Source organism: Pholcus phalangioides, unplaced genomic scaffold (assembly GCF_987345545.1).
Source record: "Pholcus phalangioides strain wild (caught in Gottingen) unplaced genomic scaffold, Ppha-v1.0 ptg000017l_1, whole genome shotgun sequence".
NCBI classification, from domain to species: domain Eukaryota; kingdom Metazoa; phylum Arthropoda; class Arachnida; order Araneae; family Pholcidae; genus Pholcus; species Pholcus phalangioides.
The window spans coordinates 10,940,358-10,968,124 of record NW_028301610.1 but is presented as its reverse complement, the minus strand read 5'-3'; the positions used below and the strand labels follow the sequence as shown (position 1 = coordinate 10,968,124).

The 27,767-nt window shown below is 39.4% G+C and overlaps 1 protein-coding gene across 1 annotated transcript in view; it reads left to right on the top strand.

Moving 5' to 3' along the window:
- The window catches only part of LOC149072368 (BCL11 transcription factor A-like), a 114,187-nt gene that overhangs the window by 24,643 nt on the left and 61,777 nt on the right, over positions 1 to 27,767 (top strand). The gene's annotated exons all lie outside the window — the stretch shown is intronic.

Sequence of the window (27,767 nt, the reverse complement as noted above, 5' to 3'; positions counted from 1 at the left end):
AAAGAGAATTCCAGAATTGACGATAATTCAGAATTAATGAAAGAGAATTCCAGAATTGATGATAATTCAGAATTAATGAAAGAGAATTCCAGAATTGACGATAATTCAGAATTAATGAAAGAGAATTCCAGAATTGACGATAATTCAGAATTAATGAAAGAGAATTCCAGAATTGACGATAATTCAGAATTAATGAAAGAGAATTCCAGAATTGACGATAATTCAGAATTAATGAAAGAGAATTCCAGAATTGACGAAAATTTAGAATTAATTAAAGAAATAATTTTCCAGAATTGATGAAAATTCAGAATTAGAGAAATAATTCCAGAATTACTAAAGGAAATAATTTCCAAAACTACTGAAGGAAATAATTTCAGGAATTCACGATAATTCAGAATTAATGAGATAATTCCAGAATTGATGAAAATTCAGAATATATTGAAAAAATAAACTTGAAAGCTCGTACATCATCTTTACTACAGAAGATAAGTTTGGTGTGTATGCGGTATTTTGCACGTCTATTACCGTGTGTGCGAGGGGCCCGGTGCGACCGCACCTGTCGCCCCCTTCCCGGAAGGGCACAGCTCCGCACATGTCCAAAAAAAGACACGAAAGTGTCATTTCCAAATTTAAGGGTTATTTTTTCCCGTATCCATCTGGGCGAATCTTAGACGTTGAGTTGTTTTCTAATTTTAATGTTAAGACGTTAAAAAATAGAGACACAACGGTTGGAAATTTAGTAAAAAAAGGGGGGGGGGCCTTAAGGAAAAAATTCGAGATGGGTGACTATTTTCTTTACAGTCTGGAAAACCCGGGGCCTAAAAAATGAGTTCGCAAAAAAAAAAATACGGGGCCCACAAAGTTTATTTCCGTCGCTGACAAGAATCTTTCAGGGTCAGACACAGGAAGCTTTTCTTTGAGGGGGAAAAAATGCTTTTCTTTAAGCAAAAAAATGCTTAAAGGAAGATTTTTGCGGTCATGCCCCCTCCACCTCCGTGGGCCCTCGAATTATTATTTTTTTCTGTTCCGTTCTCATCATTGGCATCTTGCCCCCGTCGTCTTTTTGTACACAAATACATACAAACCGTTTTTCGTATTCTTATTTACCTCGAGAACAATCTTGGTGGAAAAGATTGTATCGATGAGTCGAACTCGGGTTATAACTTCAACATTTGGTGTTCTCCCCGTAGAGCTTCTTTGAGAGTGCGGGCCACTCACTTCATTGGTTTGGAAACGTGTCACGGGTCATTTAACTGAGCTGGAAATGCGCCGCAGGCTGCTAGAGTTATCTGGAAATGTGCCGCAGGGCCACTCGAGTGATCTGGATATCGGCCACGGACCACTCAATTGAAGTGAGAATGTGCCGCTGGCCACTCGAGTGATCTGTTAATATGGCGCGGGTTACTTGCGTGATCTGCAAATGTGTTGTGGGGCATTTAACTGATCCGATAATGTGTTGCTTAGTTTATTTTTACAATTGCATGTTTGAGGTCGCGGGCCACATCAGATGACTCTGAGAGAAACGGGTTGAGCATACATGCAAGACCCGCTAATTTTGTAAAAAGCCACGAAGCGGCACATTCCCAGACCACTTGAGTGGCCCGCGGCACATTTAAAGATCATTTATAGGATCCGCGGCCTATTTGCAGATCAATTCAGTGACCTGGGCACTGTTCTGGATCACTTAAGTGAAATTAGAAAGCGTGTTCCACTGGGAAATAAGCTTTAAAAAATGCCTTGGGGCTTGTCATTGCTAAAATAAAAGGCTTTCAAGAATGCGAAATATCTCGTCAATGCCGGTGAAAGGGTTGAAATTTAATTTCTTCTACATTTTGATCTCATCAACATAAGACCACCCTATGTTTCTGGGGGGGGGGGAGCGTTAAGATGGCCATGGTACCTCAGAAAAAGAATGCTATCGATATTTTTTCGCATTTTTAACTGCCCTCATGCAGTTTATTCTCTAAAATAGGTCTCGATTGGGATTTGCCATCAATTCTGTCTTCTACATGCCCTCGGGCCGTTCCACCGCCCCCTTTCGGAAACACCGATGTAAAGTGTAAAACATATTTAGCCTAGCCCGAGATCTCTGATATTTCAAGTCAGTATTCATATTTTTTTCATCCATTTTTTTAATGACATCGATCCATCAGAAGGCATCCTAATTAGGGCATTCCATTATAGTAGTATCTTCTACAGATGAGGAAACAATTCTCAAGAGAACATTTCCACTTTTTCCCGAAATGCACTTTTTAACGGTTTATGAATCTTTGGGATAAGCTCTGTCAGATTATGCAACCGGGATTATTCAAACGGGAATATTTTTGGTAGAAATTACAATGTGTAAAGTTAGTCGTTTCTATCAAAAAGGGAACATATCCACCTTTTCATACACCTCGGTATTTTTCATCTCTAGACAACGGACCTCTCGATAACGGACACTTCATGGGAAGGAAAATTTTATCCGTTAACAAGGAGTGTCCGTTAATGCCTAGAAAGATACATTGAGTCCCGTCGATGCAATTCAAAACTGTGTCCTTCAATGGAGGTGTCCGTTATGAGAGGTTCAGCTGTAGAATGGTCGTGTTTCGTACATAACTGACGAGAAAGCAGTGAGGGTACCTTAATGGGGTAGTTAAAGTCTTCTTGGAATCAACAGGTGACGTAGAAATTTTTAATTTTTCAGACTTGGCCAGCTGAAATTTTAATCAAAAGGTAACATTTCCAATTTTCTTTCAAAACGGAACATTTCCAAAATTCAAATGTGGATAACTCCTCTTGAATGTTGATCAAGAAACATAGTATTATACTTAATACTATGTATACTAATATATTATATCTTCTGCTAACCTGTTGGGATATTTTTTGGACATTTTTACTTTTTTAAAGTAAAAACTTTTCTGTAAATTTTTAGCAAAAGTGGAAATGTTCCCTTTTGAAAATAAGAGCTCCTCAGATGTCAATGGGCCTGTGGCAAATGTTGAATCGAATTCCAACGAAGATTGGTTCCAGTCCCATGTAAAATGGCGATCCTCATTGCTGTTAAAAAAATCACCATGCTATTTCAAGATTTAAAAGTTTGATATTACGAACAATTTATTATTATTTTTTGCCTTTGACTCGTTATCTCGCAACTTGAGTGACCCGTGCTCTTTCTGCAAAGTTAAACACACTGGTGTGAAGGGTATAGCGTGGTTGTTTCTACATCCATTCAATGAAATTGCTCGATAGGCATTCCTGAAGACACTGGGAAAAATAGACGATGTGTAACTGATGTATGACCATCAATGATTAATGGCGTGATAGTATTGTCCAGAGACAAATTCGAAACGAATATCTTTTATTGTTAGTTTCTTGGTTTTTTTTTTCCATACCTTTGTTTCCAGGCTATTTCAGAAATTCGGCTAGAATAAAGCCCGGTCTCTAATCAGCTTATTGGTCTATATGGTGGTGCTTGTCGCGTTTCAAGTCAGTTACGCGTGTTAATAATTATCAGAGGACAGAATTTATGCACTGTAAATTTATTTATTTACTCATCTAAAAACAGGCTGAGCCCAATTACGGAGATGGAAAACCACCACGGACTTGAAAATACCAAAAATACAATAAAGTAATGAAAATATAAAAGAAAAGTAAAATAACAATAATAATTCATTAAATTTACACGTTATAAATTAAATCATCAAATAAACATCCAATGCAAAAGTATATACGGGAGGAGTAACAAACGGGGGTATGGCATTTAAGACAATAGCGGTATGAGACAAACGCTGATGTCGTTTACATCAGCGTTTGCCAACATATGGTCCGCAACGATGGCATGAGTAGTCCGAAGGCAGACCCGATAATTTAATTGTCACAATGAAAAATTATTCAATTGTTGTAAAAAAAAAAAAGACATCGTATATAGGGTTCAAAAAAAATTAATTATACCTACTTGGGTTCACCATACCTCAACAAGGGAAATGCGAGAAATTGCGATCCTAAATGCGGGATATCACTAATTGCTGCAAAAATGGGCGAAGGGGGGAGGAAATAAATGCCTGTTACAAATTGCAGTAGAAAAATGTGCATTTGACGAAAAAAACATTAAAATAACTGGATGACCATATTCCATCGCCAAAAATAAGCAACTGGGATCCTAAATGCGGTAAAATACGGGACATCGCCAATTGTCATCAAAAACGTTGCCATATGTCTGCAAAATCCCAAATTGTAGTTAAATTCACTGAAAAATTGGGAAAAAAACGTTAAACCTGACAAATATGTAAAATGAATATGTATTTGTATTTATAGCTATAATCATAATAAGATAAGAAAATGTTTATTATGTACGATTTATTCTTAAAAATCACGATATAACATTAAAGTTAAACATTACAAATTCAAATAAGCATCGTTGAAAAAAATGGGACATATATATATAAAACAATGCGAAATAACTAAGGAAAAAAGTTCAACAAAAAAAAAATTCAAACAATTTTTGAATGCTGTAATGTCCCGTAATACGGGAGACGAGGTCCATCGAATCGTTTCAGGCATTTTACTGGTCCCCGGGTTCAGAAAGGTTGAGAAACGCTGGTTTACATGAAGGATTGCATGGGTAGAGAAGGCGCAGTCTCACTGATGCTATTCTTATTACTCAAACCGTATCCATTTACATTGTTTTTCTCCTTTATTTATAGTGAGAAAAATCGTGTGGACGTAGATAAACCAGCAATATATACGCGATCCCTATATCCATTGATCCAGCCGGTATCTTTGTCCATCCACTGTCCAGAAAGAAAAGGTAAAAGAATAGGAAAAAAATCCCGAAATAGATCTAGAGAGAAGGTCTTGTTGGATAGAACTTCAAACTTTTTTTGCCCCACCTCTTCCATCTCTTTACTTTTCAGAAAAGAGCGTCTGGGGACGAGAGAACCGTGTCTGCAACCGTGACAGACACCAGTAAAAATATATATAGTAGTGAGAAAAGCATAGGAACGAGGGAAAAAAATGGCGAATGAATACATACGTGTATTCCTTTTTTTTTTTTATTCCTCAAACGGGAGCCCTTGCCAAAGAAAGGGAGCTGAAAAATACGTATTCCTTTGCTAAACATAACTTCACTGACCCCATAAGCTGCGGTAGATTTTTCTGTACGTATGTATTCCCACACGCGTGACATCTCTTGAGACGCATGACAAGAACTTTCGGATCCAAGAGACCCCGTCCACAATGTCCTCAGTGTTTATTAAAATCTTAGACTCGAGTCTATACAATATGCGATTGTTTTGTTCTCGTCATCTGTTGACATCATTGAGCTTTGGATAAACTGCCATTTGCCCCCACGAGACAAAACAAGATGTTGTCAAACGCATTGCTCATCACCCGTTATCTTCCCCGATTGTTGTACAAATAAAAATTTAGGTAACACTGTGAGCTTGTAATTAACGATGGCGCCGGTTTTTATTCCTTGTCTGTTGACGAGCCCATGATTCAAAACTAACGTCTTAGTTGTTATCGCTATATAATCCATAGTTTACTAATATACTAGGCCCATAAACCAAAATAAGATGTCTTTAGTTGTTGATTATGTTACCACCCCCACACATTCTGATCGGCAACAAATATAAATCCTTGTATCTCTTTCAAGCCCATGATCAAAATGCTTGCCAAACCCATGATCAAAATGTTTGTTATTTGTTTTGACGCAGTTAGACCTAATTGGTCCAGCCAAAACAAGTTTTTTTGTTGATTGTGATTTCCACCACTAATAAACAGTGTATATTAACAAGTCGTTTCATTATTGTTCAGTCATATACAGATTACTGGTTTTAGAAAAGGTTTGTTGAAGAGGCAAGAAAAGATGTTGGGCATGAGTTTTTTTTATCAGCCCTCGATATAACGGAATCGCTGCAAAACGATATTGTTGTTTTTCTAGTCATCCATCATATCTAATTTGAATATTACCTCGTTTTTTTATATTTTACTTGTTTTTTCACCTACTTTTCCAGAAAGTCACTGTCTTATCATTTTTGTTCCTTGGGTGACCTTGCATAACCGGTTACATGGCATCACTTACTCACGGACAAATAACCCCATGTACTACATGGCCCCCTTTTTTTCTGTTGTATTTTGAGACGTTTCCAATAAAATATATCGCTGTAGTAATGGACGGTTGGAACAAAATAAACGATGTCAAGATGAATTAAAGATGAGTCGAGCAATAAAATGGGTAATGTTTCAATGAAGGGGGAGGGGTGCACGTACCGCCTGTCCACCACGCCTCCACCTGTTAAAGGTTGTTGCACTGACCAATTCGATCATCGGGTCATGATGTAATTCATTAAACACGGGAATCTATAAACATCCAAGACTCGAGGTAGCCTATCCATTGAAGAAAAACAGCTATATTAAGATTTATCCTGCCATCTTCATTTCCGTACTTTAAGATCCACTGGAAACCGTTATAACGTCCGTTCTCCCATCCTTGAGAATAAACCCCCACCTATCGAAGGTCATAACTTTCACCTTTCGATGGTGTATGGTAAGGGGGGGGGACCCAACAGAAATGTACTGTTCTGCCTTCCAACCGTAGTTTTGCATCACACACTGTGAAGGAGGGAGAGAGAGAGAAGTAAAAGGTCTCAGAATAAACTTGGACTTTTGAAGAGATCGCAACAGGTGAGATTCGGGGGCAAGTGGTGCTAAGGGAGGACTTTCTTATATAAACGTATGTGAAGCGATGGTTTTAGATTTTTACCTCTCATAGATCGCCTGGCACCTGGCGCGAAGGTTTTTTCTTGGTGGTTTTTTTTTTTTCCTATTTCTTGGAAAAAAGAAAATCAAAGAAATCTCAGACCCTTCCCGTCTGTGTGGTGGTACCTATTCTTCCGATCTTCTGTATCCATGGCATTTGCCCTCGTTCTCCCCGCCTCGTCTCTTATCGGGTACCATTACTATTGTGTGTGTACCGGGCACGTGGGATTCTTGTGGAAGGTCAAAGCCCTCTCTTGTATATAGTCCTGAGGAAGGCCACCGTTCGGTCAACTGAAGAACGTGAGAAAACCTCTGGTGGTTCGTTGTATATTCTTCCTGATTTCGACGTGGAACCAAAAGAAAAACGATCCGAAGGTTCAAAAAACAGCCCAAAATAATTTCCCCCTTCAGAATAGACCCATATCAAATCAATAACCATGGTCCAAACATTGATAAATCGATTTATCTTGATGTTTCCCATGAGAGTAGTGGTCAGTTTCTTTACCGAATGACCAAATACTTCGGTAGCATGAAGTTTCTGAACGATACTTTATCAGAAATCGATATTTTTCGATACAGCAATACCCCGAAGTTGCGCTATAAGTGGGACCAACGATAATCACGTCAGTCCGGGGGTACGATTTTGCTTACAAATACATATAAATATTGGTTAATTGAGATCCAAATTTAGGGGAAAAAGTTGTTAGAGTGTGATAAAACTCTCAAGCCAAGCTGGTTTACTGATATATTTGACTTATGCCGATTAAAATAACGAAATCAAAAATTAATTTTTCATGAAAATGATTGAATATACTATAGTTCATTAATTTATTAATCTGCTTAGAAAATTCACACAAAATTAATGGATTTCAGCTTCTTAAAAGGCATGCTTCTGGTGATGAACATTTTTCTTCTGCATGTCTAATAAGTACATGGTAGTGATCTGGTCCAACCTCATTTTTCTACCCGGATTAAAGAAATTTTCCAGAATTGATGAAAGAAATTATTCCAGATTTTATGAAAATTAAAAATGATCAATTGCGGAGTTAATTCATTAAATTCAGAACTAGCCGTAATAAAAAATTCCAAAATTCAGGACTAACGGTAAGACAAATTCAACAATTGATGAAAATTCAGAATTGATGCAAGAAATTATTTAAGAATTGGTGAAAGCCTCCAATAATTTACCGTGATTGCAGGGCCGCCCGCCTTAAGAGCATCACAGGCCCACTGGCCAAGTGATTTTTCTCCGGCCCTTCCCAGAAAATTCTCGGAAATTTCGACCACTTCTCATTTTTATGAGGACCCCGGGCCGTGCCCGGATCGGCACTGCGTGATTGCGGGGGGGCCCCCCCACCAAGAGCGGTTCCCGCATCCGTTGCGCACCCCAAAGAGAGAGCGACTCTGTCAACTCATCACTGTACTCAATAATAAATCCTATCCAATCTTACGGCATTTTTGATAATCTCAACGATAACCAATTACAAAAAAAAAAAAAGTTCAAAAAGTTAGTCATTAAATCTGTAAATTCAGCTTATTAATAAAATCATTAACATATGATAAAGTTAATTATCCCCCAACAGCATCATTATTTAACTAATTTCATCCATTCAATAATAAATAAATAAATAAAAATATACATACAATTTTTTTTTTCTAAAAAAAAAAAAAAAAAAAAAGTCTAAATTTTTTTTTTTTCCCCGAATGTCATGAATGTCAAGAATTTTTTTCCCATTTTTCCCATAAAGAAATTTCTAGAATTAGAAAGACTAGACAAAAAAAATAAATTATATTATTTTTAGTCTTTTAATATAATAAAGGAAAGGGGGGGGTGCGTTACCGCTATACATAACATCAGTGTGTCTTTAGTGACGTAATCGAGCTTTTTCGACAAATTAACTCGTGATTAAAGATCTCCGCTTAATTTGTTTGACGCTAATTCGCTCTTAACACGTGCCGCCATTTTTTTTTTTTTTTCTTTTTTCTTTTATAATGTGTATTCAATGGAAAACTTGTTTAATAGACGGCGAAACAGATTTTTCTTCCTTTTTTTCTTATTTTTTTCTTATTTTTCTCTCTCTCTTTCTTCTAACTTACATTAAAACGCCTCGATGACTCTTTAGAAAAACGGTCCGTGAACGTGGGGGGATTTTCACTCATTTAGTTTTGGTTTCGTTGTCGGTCGCGTTTGTTTAAGGGGGGAAGTTAAGACTAACGTGGTGCGTGGAAAACTATATTCTCTGGTAGAAATGCCATTAAAAAAAATACTATTTAGACATTGATTTATTTCAAATTTTTTTTTACACGTGTTTCTGATTGTATGTGATATCCTATGCTGTTAAAAAAAAAAAAAAAAAATTTCAAATCTTGGATACTTGGTTTTTTTGTAAATTTTCAAAAGGAATGCTTTGAAAATAGCTTGCGTGCGGGATAAAATACCATGATATCAATGTAATAGATTAAAAATTGATTCAAAATAATGGAAGCTGCCTAGTTCATGAAATGAAGTGAAAGTTTGAAATTTCATTGACTCAATTTTATTTTAAATTGAATTTTAAGTTTTTCAAATTAAAATTTTGAAATTTAATTTAAAATAAGATTGAGTCGATGAAATTTCAAGCTTATGCTTCATTTCATGAACAGTTTCCTTTATTTTGAATCAATTTTTATTCAAAATTACATTGATGTCATGATATTTTATCCGGCGTGCAAGCTGTTTTTAGTGCATTTTTTGAAAATTTACAAAAATTTAAGTATCCGAGATATGTAAAACTTTTTACCAGCATAGGATAGCACATACAATCAAGAACATGTGTAAAAAATTTGAAATAAATCAATGGATATATATATATACTATTTTTAATGATATTTCTATTAGAGAGCATAAGTTTTTAATTCCCCATAAATTTCATATAAATTTTTGGAAATTTTATCCTGATTTTTTTCGATCTCGGAATTGTTTTTCCATGACCATGAAATAAATTTAAAAATAATTTTTTTTGTTACATGACACGTGGTTTCCCAAAATCACGATTATTAATTATTTTAATTAAATGACGTTGATTTATATTAATTAAAAAGTTAATTGATTTGAAATTTACATTTATTACAAAGAAAAACATGCTAAATTAATATCCAATGTTGTAAAACTTTGGTTCGAAAACGTGGCACGGGCGGGCCGCTTAAGTAATCTGGAGATGTGCCGCGGACCACTTAAGTGCTTCGAAACTGTGCCGCAGGTCACGTAAGTGATCTGTAAATGTGCTTCGGATTCCTAATCTGCGAATATGCCACGGACTACTTTAGTGATGTGGAATTGCGCTGCGGGATCCTTAAGTGAGCCATAAATGAGCCGCGGGACAGTTAAGTGATGTGTAACAGCACCGTGGCTCACCTAAGTGATCTGAAATGTGCCGCTTGATTCATTTGTTTACAAAATTGTGTTTGAGTTCGCGGCCACATCAGGTGACTCTGAGGGCCACATTTCGCCCGCGGGCCATGGGTTGAGCACGTATGATCAATGAAAGAAATGTCTTCAAAATTAATTACATTGAATATTAATCTACTCCAGAATTATCATACTCAAATTGATTTGATATTCATAATTAATAAAAGTGAATAATATTCATAGTTAATGTAATTGAATAATATTATATTCATTATTACAATTATATTTAATTATTACATAATTAAATTGATTTCATATAATTAATGAAATTTTATATTTCCAGAATTAATGAAAATTAATAATTAATGAAACTGATAGCTTTGGAATGGATGAAAATTCACAATGAAAGAAATAATTCCGGAATTCATGAAAATTCAGAAATCAGGAAAGAAATAATTTCAGAAGTATTGCGAAAATTCAGAATTTGTTTTGATTATAAAAAAGCAAAACTTCTTTCAAATTGATTTTTCAATTGGATTGAGAGAATTTAGTTCCTCTTGAATCTGATAGAAATGAAATTTTGAAGAGAAAATTTGATGAAATTTTGAAGAGACAAAAATTAAGCAAATTGAAAACAATTTGTAGAAAAAAATTGAAGTTAAAAAATTCAAATTAAATTTAAAATATTAAAAACAGTTAATTCCGGCTACTGTACTTAAAAATTAAAATACAGTACATAAAATTTTAAATAAATTCAGAAACGAAATTTTAAGAATTAAATTGTAACGAAGGAAAGTAAATTTTCATCCCTGAAAGTGTGTTTGCTCCAGAAATTTTTAATTGCCTTCTTCCTGAAAAATTGATAGAAAAATATAAAGGAAGAGAGGACTCTCCGAAAATTTCCTAAAGCCTAAAAATTTCGTTTTCGTAGTCTTTTGGAAATTTTCGATTCGGCAAAGTTCTTGTTTTAAAATTGAAAACAACGTAAATATCGCCGTTAATCCATCTTTTCGATACGCTCTATTTCGCAAGTTCCAATTAAATTGAATTTGAATCCTGGGATTAAGTTCGCAGGAAAAATGGGAAATTTCTCGTAACGTGTCGTCAATTTCGTAATGTTTGACGAGGGATTTCCTTAGATGAGTTACGATACAATTTCCCAATTTTTTTTTTTTTTTTTTTTTTTTGGTTTTCTTCACAAACGAAATTTTTAGGTAAATCTCATTCCTCATATGATCATCTTTTTATTTTGTTATCTTCACACCTAAAATTTTCTTAGTCGTAATTTCCAGTTTTCATTGGAAATTCCTATCGGGTTTTCGATCATCAGTCCAATCAGTGAGATTCAATTTTTTTTGTGACTGTGCTTTTTGTGACAAATGTTTTGTAGAGTTTGTCCATGAATTGACCGATAAAATTCAAAGAATGTGTCCTCCTGATTTATAAAATTTCAGTGCAAATTCTAATATTTGGAACAGTTGCCATCTGTAGCACAAAACTATGTTGGAATATTAAGGGTATTACTGAGACGCGGGAATCGACAAATGAACCGAAATTAATAATTTTTTTCACCTTTGGTGAATTTTTGGTCACTTTATGACCAATGCCAGTTCAATTCGAGGGACAGATTTTTGGTTTTTTTGTTCAGTTAATAATGATCTATAACAAAATTCCAGGGACAAAGTCTTGCTTTTTCGGTCAGTTAATGACCAAAACAATTATAATCGAGGGGCAGATTCTTAATTTTTTTGGTCAATTGATGACCTATACAAATCAGATTCGGGGAACGGATTCTTGATTTTTTTTTTTGGGTCAGTTAAATGACCTGTGACAATCAGATTCGTGTTCATTGATTTTCGGTTAGTTAATGACCAATGCCAATCGGATTCGAGGGACTGGTCTTTGATTTTTTGGTCAGTTACTGACCCATAACAATTACTGAGGGATAGAATCGTGATATTTTTTTTTGATCGGAATAACCAATAACATCTATTACCGAGGGACAGATTTTTATTTTTTTGGCCAGTTTGATGACCTATGCCAGTTCAATTCGAGGGATAGATTCTTGGTGTTTTTGGGTCAGTTAATGACCTATAACAATCATGGCCAAGGGACAGATTTTTTTTTTGGTCAGTGAATGACTGAAAAATCATGACGAAGGGACATACTTATTTAATTTCATTGGTCAGTTTGTGAGCTATGATAATTCAGAATCCAGAGATTTTCTCATTCTCTAAATACCGTTGACCAGTATCTTGCATATCAGAATCGGAAACCGGGGAGGACGATGAAATTCCATTGGTCAGTTTATGGCCAATGACAATCCACAATGATAAACGAATTCTTGGAATTCTTTAATCCAGGGGTTGTTGGATTAAAGAATTGAAATCCTTGGAAAGATTTCAAGGGGGTCAGTGAGATTGAATAAGGAAAAAAGTGTGTTTAATTGATATATGCTGAATATTATTTTCTGGCGGGATAGATGGTCTTCATCTTAATGACACGGGGTCCGTAAGCTTCATGTTATTGGCACAAAGGGTCCGCGGAACACAAAAAATCCTTGCTTTATAATCGGTTTTTGGCTTATGACAATTCGGAACAGAAGATTGCTATTCTTTTGATTCCGTTGGTCAGCTTGTATGTGTTCCAAACATTCAAAACCAAAGGACAGATTTTTCGGCTTTTAGTCGGGGGCCATAACTCAAAACCCTTGGCTGTAAGGGGATTCATACGACCCTTCTCTGAAGACCCTGCAAATCAAGTTTCTGTCGGGACCAAGAGTCCCTGGCTGTGAGTGAATTTGAACGACCCATTTCTTAAGCCCTTACGAGTCAAGTTTAGGTCGTGACCCATAGATCAAGAATCCCCTTGTAACTGGATTTGTACTACTCATCTAAGAATCAAATTTGGGTTTAGACTCATAGCTCCAGAGCCCTTGGTTGTAAGTGGATTTGTACGACCCATCTCGGAAGTCCCCCCCCCCCCTACGAATCAAGTCTAGGTCGTGACACACAGCTCAAGGATCCCTGTCTGTGAATGGATTGGTACGACTTCTCTCGGAAGCCTCAGCGAATCAAGTTTGGGTCGGGACCCATAACTCGAGCCCCTGGCTGTTAGAGGATTTGTACGACCCATCTCGGAAACCTCGGCGACCTATAGATCAAGAACCCCTTGTATAAATCCACCTCTGGACCACGGTACGGTATTAATATGTAATTTAAACCACAAACTTTTCGATGAATGGAGAAATACGTCCCTGAATGAATGAATGAACGCCAGAACTTTGCCACTGGACTTATCCCGTTGCCGAGATCTCTTCCAGCCCAGCTTCGTGGCAGAGTCTGGAACACTTTATTTTGTGTCATAAGGAAGAAATACGTCCCTCAGAACATCGTGCAAAACCACATATTGCAGACAATTTACAGTGATTTTTACATCCTCCTTGAACACTCGGATGAAGAGAGAAATCAAAAGCAGGAATTCCATATTCAACTTCCCTCCTCTTCTTTCCGAAAAGAATCCATTGTATCCCGGACGCAAAATATTAAAAATCCAAGTCATATTAACCGAGGCGCGCGAAATGTAATAAAATACACGTTTTCTTGTTCGGTGGGTAAAGAATCGTATCGGGAAATGTGTCGCATTCCATCGCAATATACATATACATTGTCCAGGGATTAATTTTAAGCTTTGTCTTGTGTCCTATTTACTTGTGAAAGCAATTATACCAGACGAAAGGCAGAGAGCATTTATGCACACACACACATATATATAATGCATCTACAATAAGAATGAGGCCAAAAATTGTACTTTTCGGGGGGGGGGGGAAAGAATTTTATTGGGAATTTTCGGCGGGAAAAGCTTCCCTTACTCCTCTTTCGGTATAGGAGGGATTAGGTCTTGAAAAGTCTTGGGGGGGGGGGAAGGAAACGTTTATCGACGACACAAAAGGAAACGTTTCCAGAAGAGAATGAAATGCTAAAACTGCGTACATTCGCGTACGGCAACCAGTTCCTTCGCCTTTAAACGCGGATTTGTGTATGCATCGCGCGAAAATGCGCTGCTCCTTGTTCTAAAACAAGGGGAGGAGGGGGGTTAGTCTTACCCTAAAAATCTTTCTTGTTCTCTAAATTACTTGTCGTTTCTCTCTCTAGGAAATAACTAGTAGATTTCCCAGAATTAGAGGTACAGGAAAATACTTCTCTTCCCTCCCCCCCCCCCCGCTCCTGCAAAGTCTTTTCGGGAGACACACACACAAGCTTCCTTTTGCCCTCCCGTTACACACTCACACGTTTCAAAAAGCTTTTCAAGGGTTTTAAAAGCAAACGCCGCTGCTGATTGCGTGATTCGGGGTGCAAAGGATTTTCGGCAAAACTCGGCAACCGGTTTATTTACATAAAGCGCAGATGGATTTCTGGGGTTTGTTCACTTGTGTATATGTGTGGAAAAATCGGGAGTATGTGATGAGGGGAATGGATGGAAGTTGCGCAGATTGAGGTGGACCACTCCGAAATGGGACACACCTCTCTCTCTCTTCCTTCATCAGATTCCGGGACGACAGGAGAACATCCGACTAAGGATTTGTCGACCATCCCGTTGGAAATAGATATTTAAGAAGTTGAATGTAGTATATGTACTTGAATGGAATGTGTGGTATGTGTAAGACATGTGGAACACTTCCTTTTCTCCCACGCACCTTATGATTTCCCTTGACTTGTGTGGTTTGTCTTTTAGTCTCAGGTCTTCCAGATTGATTACAAGTAGAGAAGAGGGTTATTATATATACACTGTACCAGTTAAGTCCCGTGGCCGCAAATTACTGGCGAACCGTTGATCCTGAAGGCATACTTCCAATTGGGAAAAAAGTATCCAAATAACGTGTAGGTTTAAGATACATTATTCATATTATAAGGGATTGTATGGTTATTAAAATTAACAAAAACTTTATATATGAACGCACTGTCGTAAAAACTGAAATAGAAAGTTGTTGCCCTGTCTGTCTTGAGGCTAACCAAAAACATTCCCCGTTTCTAAGTGTAATATTCGCTGAGATACTTTGAATTCAAAACTCGGATAAAAGTTGGAAAAGAACTGCATAAACGAACAGATAAGCTCATTATGCGGTTCTTTCCCAACTTTTCTCTGATTTTTGAGTTCGAATATTGCACTTACAAGGAAAGGGTCCCAAGGTGTCATTCCCAAAAAATTATGAAAAAAATTTGACTCTCCCAGAAACAAAAAAAAATTAGTAGCGGAATGCAATTATTAAAGCCGCAAAAAACTATTAAAAATTATGACAGTTGGCTACTTATCATCGCCTTGGCGATATCTATGGGAAAAACTTATTTTCACTTCCTTTCTTTCCTCTAACTTCTCTGTTCTAGAAACTAGTTATTCCTCTTTCGTTATCTGTGCTGTACTTGATCATTGATCATGACGTCACTCCAGGTTGCGGGATTCTTACATTTATTCTTGGCCTCTATTGGCGTTCAAAATACTAACTTTTTTTTTCTGCGTGACCCCATAATAATCTTGAGTAGAATCAGTGGGGTAATTTTTTTGAAACTTTTTTGAAGACGTCACCTTGGAACCCTTCCCTTGTTAGAAACATGGAGTTTTTTTGTTATCCTCAAGAGACACGGCAACAACTACTTAACGCAGTGGTTCTCAACCTTTGAAAGCCCGCGGCCCGTAAATCTCTCTTGCGTAAGTGAAAAACAACTAACGAGAAATTAATGAGAAAAATGAAACAGCGAATCACTCACGGCCCGGTGTGATTAGTGTTAGGGCCCGGTACTGGGCCGCGGCCCAGCGGTTGAGAAACACTGTCTGAAGGGGGGTCTCCTGCCTTTTAACATGGTAAAAAACTTTATGTAAAAATATCATTCAAATATTATTTATTTCACATTTTTACCACATATACAGTTGAATCCCGTTTTCGCGAATACCGTTATAGCGAAAATCTCGTTTTAACGAACACAATTCCCCCAGATACATTTACATACAAAAAAATGCAAATACCTGGAATTCCTTTATAACGAAATTTCGTTATAGCAAAGTGATTTCTTCGGTCTCTTGCAGTTCGTTATAACGGCATTCGACTGTATTTGATTGTGCATTCTGTCTTATACCAGTACAAAATTTTTCATATCTCCAATACTTAATTTTTTTAAATTTAACAAAAAACGCATTAAAAACAGCTTGCGCACATGATAAAACATGACATCAATGAAATTGAATAAAAATCGATCAAAAATGGAGGAAACTATTCAGTTCGTAAAACGACGAAAAAGATTTAAGATCTATTCAGAAAAATTACTTGGGTTATAAAATTTTTAAATTTAATTTTTTGAATAAGATTCAAAGTCGATAAAATCTCAATCTTTTTCACTATTTTATGAGCTGAATATTTCCTTTATTTTGAATAATTTTTTTTTATTCAATTACACAGATTTCATGCAATGTTATCATGCGCGCAAGCTGTTTTACATGAATTTTTTAAAACTTTAAAAAATTTTTAATAACCCAAGCATTGGAAATATGTAAATTTTTTTACTGGCATAGGGTAACATACACAATCAAATACATATGGTAAAAATTTGGAATAAATCAATGGATAAATTATATTTTTAATAATTTTTCAATATAAAGTTTTTTACCATGTTAAAAGGTAGGGGAGAGACACCCCTTAATTGGACAGGATGACCGTATAAAAAGTTAATTTTTTTTTATTATAATAACCAGTGCCGTACCCAGCTAAAATTGCCACCCCCCCTAAATTTTGCCTCCCGGGGCAGTTGCCCCCTTCTCTTCCGCCTTCCTCTAGTTACGGTCCTGATAATAACTATATGACCCTTTGCAATGTGAATGACGTATACCTGAGGCCTACACGTTATTTGGCGATGCCGCCTAGCAGTCGAGTGGTTAGGGAACTAGCTTCTGTGTGTCTGTGCAGGTATGGGTTCGGGCATGGACAGGGGCGTCGGAAATTTCGAACCTGTTGATACTCGTTTTCGGTTTCATGTAGAACATACATGCTAAACCCATGGCCAATGCGGTATCTCGGAGTCATCTGATGTGGCCCCGTGGCAAATGACCAAACCACTCAAGTGGCCCATGACTATCGAATCACTTGAAGTGGCACATTTCCAGATTACTTCAGTATCTGGCGGCAACTAGATTCTTTGCCGGCCGGAGTAAACGCGCATTTTGGCGTCCCTGTGCAATGTAGGAGCAGCAGTTCAAGGGCGAATTCGATGCACTGGCAGCACCAGACCCAGGGCCGTCTTACGAGCATCATGGGGCTCCCGGGCCAAGTGCTTTTTCTGAGCCTTTACCTGGTAAATTCTAGAAAATATCAACCAGATTGAGGTCCCCCGGGTGTGCCCATGCGTTAAGACGGCACTGACCATACCCACCTGATCCACCAGTCCCTACTAGCGGTACATTTCCAAACCATTTAAGCTACCAACGACACACATTCAGATCACTTGGTGTAAAAAGCACATTTCCTAATCACTCAAGCGATCCGCGGCACATCTCCAGCTCGTTCAATTGGCTCATGGTGCGTTTGCAAAATAATTAAGTGCCTGCTGGAGTATTCCCAGATCACTCGAGTGGTTCGCAGAAAGCTTCCAGATCTTTTAAGCGGCCCGCGGCATTTTCATAGATCATTTTAGTGGCTCTTGGGACATTTCCAGATCATTCAAGTGGCTCGAAGCGCATTACCAGATCACTTAAATTACCCGCGCCACATTCCCAGATAATTCAAGTGGCCCGCGACACGTTTCCAAACCACTGAAGTGGCCCGCACTCTCCAGAAGGTTTACCAACTCCGATGGAGGAAATTTTGACTTCTGAATCAATGTTGTGCTCGGACCCGTTTTGCAAAATCCCTGGGTGCTCGAGCACCCACAGCACCCCCGGCTATTATAACATAACGTTATATTTCACTTGAAAGTTTTATTTCTTCCCATCTGAAGGAATTTTTTTTTTCTCACAGCTCTCTGCGGCCCCCCTTACACAGTGCCGTCTTAACGCACGAGCCCACCCTGACACGTCCCTGGGTCTCCAAGACAAGAGGGGCTCTCACAAAAATGAGATCTGATTGGAATTTTTTAGAGTAATTATGTAAATTTGTCATGGAGAGAGGCCTCAGAAAAATCATTTGGCCTGGCCACGACGCTCTTAAGACAGCCCTGTCCCCCCTTAACATTTCACGGGGCCCCACTTCACCTACTGCCCCCTTAGAATATTCCAGGACCACTATTTCTGAATCAACAGATGCATCCTAAAAAATCAGATATTTTTTTTTTTTACACACCAAGAATTTTATAATGCCTAAAAACAATTAAGAGGATAAGTTACGTTTTGCTAATTGATGCAAATTGCTAATTGCAAGACGTCAACCATCTAGAGCAGTGTTTCCCAAAGTGGGTAATATCGACCCCCCCCCCCTAGTGGGCGATGGAATTGTCCTGGGTGCGATAGAAGCTACGGGTATAACGTAAGGGTCCTACGGGTGCAATTGAGTTGGGGGGGGGGCGATGAGAGAAACATTATTTGTGAAGAAGGGGGGCGATGGAACAAGAAGTTTGGGGAACTGTGATCTAGAGTCGAAACTATGATAAGAACTTGGGTCGTTGACATTTCTGGTCAACCTACGTGATTCGGGAGAAGAGGGGGGGGGGAATCTTATGGTTAAGAAGTTTTGTTGCAGAGGTCATCGCGACAAGAAGACCTACCTGCCCGAATGTCGACGCTCGCCGGACACATAAGTCAAGACATTCTAAAGCTCGTTCGGGTCAAGGGTCGTGCTCTTTTTTTTTGCCTCTCTATATATATATTCTCAGACTGGTTTCCCAACGTTGTGGACCCCGTCTCTTCAAAAAAAAATAATAATAGTAATACCCTCCCTCGTTGTGTGTTCAAAATGCAGTGTGGATGCTGCTTATTGGAATCACGGATAATGTTATCATTCGGTTATTGTGTTTTTTTTTCACTGAGTTGAAGGCCCAAGAACGGACCGATATCGTGACATGGGGGAAAAAATTCGCGTGTTAAGACTTCGGTTTATGTTATCAATTTGTTTTCGTCGGAAGTTTTCTCTTTTTTTTTTGCATATTTTGAAGCTAAGGTTGAATCAGACTCATTTTTCCCCCTCTATAAGTCAGTGAGTGGTTCTCAAAGTGTGCGTCGCGGCGTGCTGTCGATATTGATGTGTGTTCCTGTTCTCAGTGCTTTGAAGCAGTTCTTTTATGGATGCAGGATATCGACTGGACCAGTGGTTCTCAGTACCAAGGGAGCCGTGGGTCGCATAAGTTTGATAAACACTGTTAGTTGCCGTTATCAACCTACAAGACTATGTAAGACGGTGCATTCCAAAGTGGGCAATATCCTCGCCTGGGGGCGATGGAATTTCCCGGGGGCGGTAGAACCGACGGAAATAGCATAGGATGCTATGGGCTGACTTGAGTTGAGGGCGATGAGGGGAAAAATTTCTGAAGAAGGGTGGGGGCGAGATAGAATAAAAAGTTTGGGAAATTGATGTAGGAGGTCAGGCGGCTTTTATTTTGTCAATAATTTCTATACTCGCGTTCATAATGTCCAAATCAGGCCGTAATAGCCGCCATGGTCCAAAGGAGTAGCGCTTCTTTGCAATTTTTTTACAAAAGTAAAGAAATGTGTAAGGGAAAAAGTCCCTTTCTTCAGTTCATAGCCATTTTTTTTCAACTGATCACATTCACAGTTCCTCGGCCGGAAAATTTCCACAAAGGATTCTATAGAGCGTTACCCATATATAAAGAATAAATTTAAAATTAGGCCGGAATTACACTATAAAGTTTGATAAAAGTTGTTTTTTTTAAACTTGAAAAATGCCTATATAGGTTAAATTCGCTTATTGGTTGCATTTTTCAAGTTTTTTAAAAGAACTTTCCTAAAACTTTTATAGTGTAACGCCAGCTTAAGGATGGTATTACACAATAAAAGTTTGATAAAAGTACGTTTATAAAACTTGTAAAACGCAACCAGTAGGCGGATTAGTTAAGTTTGCTCGAATGTAACAGATGTGCTTATTGGTTACATTTTTCCCGTTTTATTAAAAAAAAATTTATCAAAATTTTATAGTTTAATACCGGCCTAAGAATGATTGAAAAAATTGCACTGATCTAACATTCTGAAATCAGTTACGTTAGAAAGTAAAACGGAGTTGTCCCGCTTCCATACGCCCTATTCGACCAAACGGGACATATGGTCATCGTATTTACAACTGGGAGTGTTTTTGAATATAATTATCATACAGTTGTTGTCAGAAGCCCGATTGTTGTCAGTCTCGACGTGAACATATTAAGCAACCTGTGCACTGTATCGTGTCTCAGGCGAGATAACACTGTGAAGTGAAATTAAGCAAACAAACAAACAAAAAAATGTTGCCCTTCAAACAAAACCATTCCTTCAAGAAATTTACTGTGAAAATTACCGAGTTTTACTGACAAACAAGGGACAAAGGAGTTTTGAAACAAACAAATTGATTTTCTCCAGTGAATAATTTACGTAATTTCAATGGAAAAAATTCCCATTATCCATCAAAAAATATTGCGATATTCATGTGGGGGGAAGAATTTCATGTTTGTCAATAGAAGCAGACAGAGACTACACGCGTTTCTCAAGCCCATCACCACACTTGAGCATGTCATTCATGTTAAAATGAATAGGCCATGAGAAAACCATTTCGTTGGGGTTTTTTTTTTCCCCCCTTCATGTCTGCCATCATCGACGACCGTCTTTGTCTTTTTGATAGTATGGCTTTCCGTTGGGATTCTCTGACAGATTTCTGCTGTTCATTATCTTCTCTGGAAGCCAATGGGAAACTATTATTGTGTGATAGTCAATCTGAACCAGGTGTTCCTCTCGATTCATTCCCGGAATGTTCAAAAAAACAGAGGTTTCCCGCACATGTTTCCACGTGTCCCTGTCAATCAAGCACGATAAATGGACATTGTCCCTTGCCGAAACAAACACCTGTGAGAGTACGTGTTTGTTTTTCCCATCTCATTGTTTACCCCAACATGTCCCCATCATCATGAGCAGACAAATGTGTGTGTTGCGCGGGAGAAAAACTTGCCGTTATATATATAATTAGTGTTGTGTTCATCTCTCGCAACTGCTTATACCTGTGCAGTATTTGCGTCTTACTTTCCGAAATTATTGCGAAATGTATTTCGGTTATTATCTTTCGATCCGTTGGGAAACGCTGTGAAATCCCTGGGGATTTTCCTCGTATTTCGTCAGTTAATTGCCTTTTACATTACGGCGTAAAATCTCGACATCGTCACTGAAATCTCCAAAGTTTTCGCTAACATGACCTTCGGGGTCCAGATACGGTTTAAAAAAACACACACACGAATCGTATCGATCTCACTGATAGGTTTGGGAATGAAGCCTATATAATGTGCCTTTGCTTTTTGAACAGTTTCGCAAACTTTTCGTTCCATCGCCCCCCTCCCCCTTGAGAAAATTGTTCCTCTTATCTTCTCCCACCGACTCAGGCCAACCCATAGAATCTTATGATATGGAGCGGTGGTTCTCAACCTGAGGCCGTGTGGCCCCCCTCTTGGGGTCCTGAGATATTCTAGGGGGAGCGTGGGTGAAAATCCGATGAAAGAGGGAGCCATGGCAAGTGTGAAGGGGAGGGGGCCGCAGAGAGCTGTGAAGTATTAGAGCAGTGTTTCCCAAAGTGGGCAATATCGCCCCCTGGTGGGCGATGGAATGGTCCAGGGGGGGGGGGCGATAGAAGCTACGGACTTAACATAGGATCCTATGGGTTCACTTGAGTTGTTGGGCGATGAGAGGAAGCAAATTGCTGATGAAGGGGGCGATGGAACAAAAAGTTTGGGAGACTATGTATTAGAGCTTTGAAGTGGGATATGGTGGGAGAAAATGTAATTACTGTCAGAATCGAGCAGAGCTGTCCATAGTGCCAGAGCCATCTTAACCCACGGGCCCATATGGGTATAACCCGAGGACTCTTATCCTTAGGGGGGGGGACCTATATGACGAGATTTGGTGCTATGATTTTCGAATAGAAGTATGTAAATATGTACGCTGTTACTTAAGCCAAGTACGAGGCCCCAGAACATCACTTTGCCCAGGAACCCATGATGTTGAGACGACCATGCATCAAACCCTTCACAAGAAGGAAGCTCACTGCAGGGCCGTCTTGAGAGCATCGTGAGCCCCCAGGCCAAGTGATTTTTCTGAGACCCTACCAGGCGAATTCTTTAAAATTTCAACCAGATCTTATTTTTGTGAGACCCTTTTTCTCCTGAGCCCCCGGGCCGTGCCCATGCCTTAAGACGGCACTGGCTCACTGAACTCTATAGCCCAGGATAGGCACAGACCTAAGGTGGATGTGTCAGCAGGGTCCATTGTAGATCCGTTGTGTGGATCATCCCATATTACATATTTCATTCGGCTCTTGGAAGGGATGATCCCTTACCTTCTGGATCCGTGCTTGGCCCAGGATTCCAGAATTCGATCTTATTTATAAAATTTTGTTCATTATAAATTTAGTTTTGATTAAATTCAATTTGGTAAGTAAAGGTTCTCGATCTGGGATGAGTGTAGGGGAAAGGGGGGACTGATAAGACAAGGGGCCATGAGAAGGAAATATCGTCCAAAGGGGGCCATGGACTGAAAAAGGTAGTGAAACACTGCTATAGAGACCCTACCCATAGCTTTTTCCGCCCCCTAGGCTAGACCATTACATCACCGTTCAGGGGATATTGCCCAATTTGAAAACACTGTATTACTACAAACGTGTTCAACCTTTAGGAGAGAGCGTGGGGCCACTTCATTGATTTCAAAACGTGTCGAGGGTTAGTTAAGTGATCTGGAACAGTGCCGAAGATAACTTCAGTGATCTGTAAATGTGTCATGTGCCGTAGGGATCTGCAACTGTGCAGCAGGCATAGGCGGAGATAGACTAGAACGTCTGGGGCATGATGATGATGTCAATTCATATATACGCATATACGTTGGATCAGTCGGCTCCACCTTTGATGTTGGGGGGGCAATGACCCCCGTATCTCCGCCCATGGCCGCAGGTCACTCAAGTGATCTGTGAATATGACGCGAGTCACTTGAGTGGTCTCTAAATCTGCCGATTTTCCGACACCACACACATCCTACCGTGACTGGCAATCGATAGTAAATCGCTTAAGTGATAGATTGGGATGTGGGTGCAGTTTATGTGTGTGTCGCGGGCCGCTTGAGTGATCTAAATCTGTGCCGCAAGTCACTGAAGTGATTTATAAATATGGCGCTGTTGCTTAAGTGCTCTGGAACTGTGCCCCAGGTTCCTCAATTGATCTGCCAATATACCGCGGGTCACTCGAATCATTCGAGACTATTCCGCAGGTCACTCAAGTGATGTGAAACTACACCGTGGGTTACTCAAGAGATCTGATAATATGCCGCTGGTCACTTGAGTGGTCCGTAGCATATTCCCAAATCCCTGAAGTGACGTGTAACAGCATCGCGGGTCACCGCGAGTGCTGTGTACCTGTGCCGCTTAGTTAGCCATTTTTACAAAATCAGGTGATTGAAGTCATGACTCCGAGGGCCACATTTGTCCCGCTGGAAATAGGTTAAGCGTCTATGCTTTAGAATGAAATGTCTAGAAATTCCAAATCTTAAGTAATATTAGTGTCCGTAGAAAGCAGGGGGGGGGGGGGTGGGGTGTCTCTAATTCGTTCGAGACTCGAGGAGCAACATCAACCCAACGAATGATTAGATCATCGTTGCTATGGACTCATTTCGTGGTACCGTGTGGTTCTGTATTGGTAACGATGGTGAAAAAGGTGAAGTCGGAAAATCCGAAACACACAACACCAACAACAATAGCGCCCCACACACACACACACATCCGGCTCCTTTTAATTTAGGAAGCTTCCCGAAAAATTCCACGGATTCGGCCTAATTTGGGTTCCATCTCTATAACTATTCATCCATCCTGGTGTGTTTCTTCGTCATCATCATCATCCACCTCCTCATCCTTTTTGGGAAATTTCTCTCTCGTCCTCTTTTCCCCCACAACAAGCAAAACTAGAGAGAAACCTCCCTTTTTCGCTAACAGTATTTGCTCTCTTTTCCCGATGGCCGCCCGAAAAATCCTCCGAAAATACCTAACTCCGTGCCGTGTTTTCCAAAAGGTACAAATAGGAAAAGCGTGCGTCAGCTTTAATGGGTGGAAGGTATATACTCCTTGATATCTCTCTCTCTCTCTCTCTCAGTTGGTTCAGCAAAAGGAGATAATATGGGAAAAGAAGGAGACTCTCTTCCCAACCCCCCCCCCTTGCCGTAACAGGAAAAATAGCGAATACAACCAAAACTTTATAATGTATTCAAATTAAATTAGCTTCCCAAGTGCAAACGCAAATTAAAAATTCTCTAAAGCAAAAGACCTCTCTCTCTCACTTACTCAGTCGCTCCAGAGGAGCCAGTATACATACTCCATCTATTCTATACACGTGGATATATACATATTCTTTGCCTTCAAAACCCAAAGACCCGTCTTCGTCGAACACCATCTCCTTCAAGAGTTTGATTTTGGATGCAATAAACTTCCATCTGGTATTGGATTCTTGGCATGAGGTGGGGAATAAGGTGAAAGAAAAGACTCACTCTCTCAATCTCTCTCTCTCTGATACACACGGCCCATATTTAAATACCATTCGTAGTCGTAGTAGTATTCGTCAGCGTTGCCAATGAGAGAAAACGTGATATTATTTCGGACTCCTTTTGTAAAATGGCATCGTTGCAAAAGAGAGAGAGAGAGGGGGGGGGGGTGTCTGAGATTGTTTTAATTGCGAGAAGTTTTCCGTAGGAAAAGAGAGAGAGAGAGAGAGACGATGGTTTCTTGGAGAGAATGGAAGAGAGATGCCACCCACTCTGGTAATTTTCGCCGAAATATTTTCTTGTTGATCCAACGAACTGTCGTTATAATTTTCGGCACACAGTTCTTTAATGTATAACTTCTTTAAGAAGTGTGTAGGGTTGGGGCGGGGGGGGGGTTGAAGAGAGATCTTTTCCCAATGGCGCGCACACACTCACTCACTCACTCACACTGAATTCATTATCGTTTGTTTGGAGCGATGGAACCCATAGGCATATCATATCGTAACGTGTTGTTATTCATATCCTACTTTTCCTGTGATGGTACATATGCAAAGTATTGAGAATGCGATTCTCTCTCCTCCAGCCGCGAGGGCAGAGAAAGGAACCTGCCTGCGTCTTGCGCGATATTGTTTTTGGTGATTTTTCTGGTAGTATTAAGACACGTATTACTGCTAGTATATCCATTCATTTATTGTCTTGGAAGAAAGACTTTAAGTCTTAAGACGCCATCGTGTATGAATGCAGTATAAATCTCGTTAACGCCAATGATACAGAAGAATCAAAAACATATCTTTCGTCGTTGTTTTGAACAGAAGTTTTTGGAATTCGAAAATGTTGCTATTCCTTTGAGAGATTTTATTTTCTCGTCTTCTAAGAGAATCCGGTTCCTAATTTACATTAATTTTGAAATTTGTGGGCTTTTTTACCTCTTTTGTTTGGGTCCTTTGGATGATTCTGTCGCAATTCGAACTGATGATAACGAAGTAAATCTTGAGATAACGCGAGATTCGTATCAGGATGGAATTGGCCCATTCTATTTCATCTGCGAGCTTTTGTTCAGCTGCAGATGATGAATTAGTAATGCTCGAGCAACAAACCTTCATCCAGAAGAGAGATTAGTAATGGCTATTTTTGATGGCTTTAGTTGTCCAGGCAGAACCTTGAAGGGAGCTCACAGCAAGGGTAAGGTTCTTAGGAGTTTCGTGAAACGTATTACTAAGAGAGTATCACTCTGATACTCCGAGAATCATCGTGTGGATTGGATTTGGTGCAGCAAAAACTTTCTGGAAAGGGTAGTCAGGCATCATAGGGAGGTACGTATATACCATGAGAGAGAGAGAGACATTGCTTTCGCCTGCCTCTCTGTTACTATTAATGCCTGGAATTCGCGCATTTGTATAACTTTCTTATGATCAAATGAGGTTCTGGCTGAATTAAGGGGACGCAAGCAGAGGAAAAATTTTCCGAGGAGAGGAATTTTTGAGCAAGACAGAGTGGTTTGTTGGTGCATTTTGGGTGCCACGTCATATCTACCCATGGATTTGAGGAGGGGGGTGTGAAGAGTCGTATATGTGTATGTGTGGGCAAAGCCATGGGTTATTTTCTCATTTGTAACTCGGGTGTACATCTACCTTGCGTGGACACCCACCCCTGACTAGTTTCTCGTAGGAGAAGGTTTCCCCACCATCTCGTCCCAATATTCCCTCCTGGATCTCCCGTCTTTTCCATTTTCTCTCGCTCTCCCCCCTAACTCCCTATTCTCGACTCAGTTTTCCACGCGTTTAAAATGAACACGGAGGTAAAATTCCACTGAATGAATGGAAGCAGAATTATTGATTTTAGAGGACTTCAACCCTTCTCTCTCTCCATCCACGGCATCCGAAACTCTCCCTCACCATCTTTTCATCCGCGCTCACTACCATCTCTCTCTCTCTTGCAGAGCGACTCTTGCACCAACACACTCAGACCCCGCACACCCACAGTACCGTGTGCACCTCTTTGCCGAGTCGTAATCACGGTTGTCCTGATCTCTTCTCTCGCCCCTCATACCATCCCCGCGGCATCCACAACTCTTTCACTACCGAACTGGGACTTCGCCTTTTAAAAGTGTAGCGATGGATGGATAGATGGCGAGCTTGGGAGTAGAAGAAGATCGTGCGTGGGGTAGCAGTTGTTGTCGGGTGCGGGGGCGGCTGTGGAAATGGAGGGCAGCAGGCGAATAGCCGCCCAGACATACATACACACATTTGGGAGGCCTTGGCAGAAGGATCCTAGAGATGCTTTGCGAAGAGAGAAAAGAGTTGGGGTGCGTATGAGAGTGAGAGAGAGAGAGAAACGTATGATTCCGTTGTACTCTTTGACGATGGATTGGAGTCGCTTAAAATTTTAGTATACAACAAAACCGGGTAAGAGGGGGCAAGGAGGACAGAAATCCAAAATGGGTAAGAATGTATGGAGGGTAACGTGAAAGAGAAGGACATGAACCCAGCACACGAGGGTTCCTCATCCAGAATGGAAAGCTCTGGCACAGCAATAGGAGCAGACACTGTCGTGGATAGTCTCGCTTCCTTTCTTTATCTCCGATGGACATCACTTGCCTTCCGTTTCTCATCAATGGCGATTCGGCTGTACTTTTCTCATTTACTATTCACCGGACAATGTGACGTGACCAATATATGTATGACAGTCGGGATAAATCTCATAGGAGAGAGGGAAAAAATGACTGCTGTTTAGGGAAAACGTTACGGAAATACGACCGATATAGAAAGCCAAAAAAACCTCCTTAAGGAACCGTTTGAAATATTTGACCTTTATGGAATGCCAAAATAACCCCCAAGAAACCGTTAGGAAAAATATAACCGTTGCAGAACGTTAAACAAACTCACCTGGAGAATTTAACTGTTTGTGAACATGAAAATATAATAACCGTGTTGAAAAATTGATAAATCTGACCATTAAA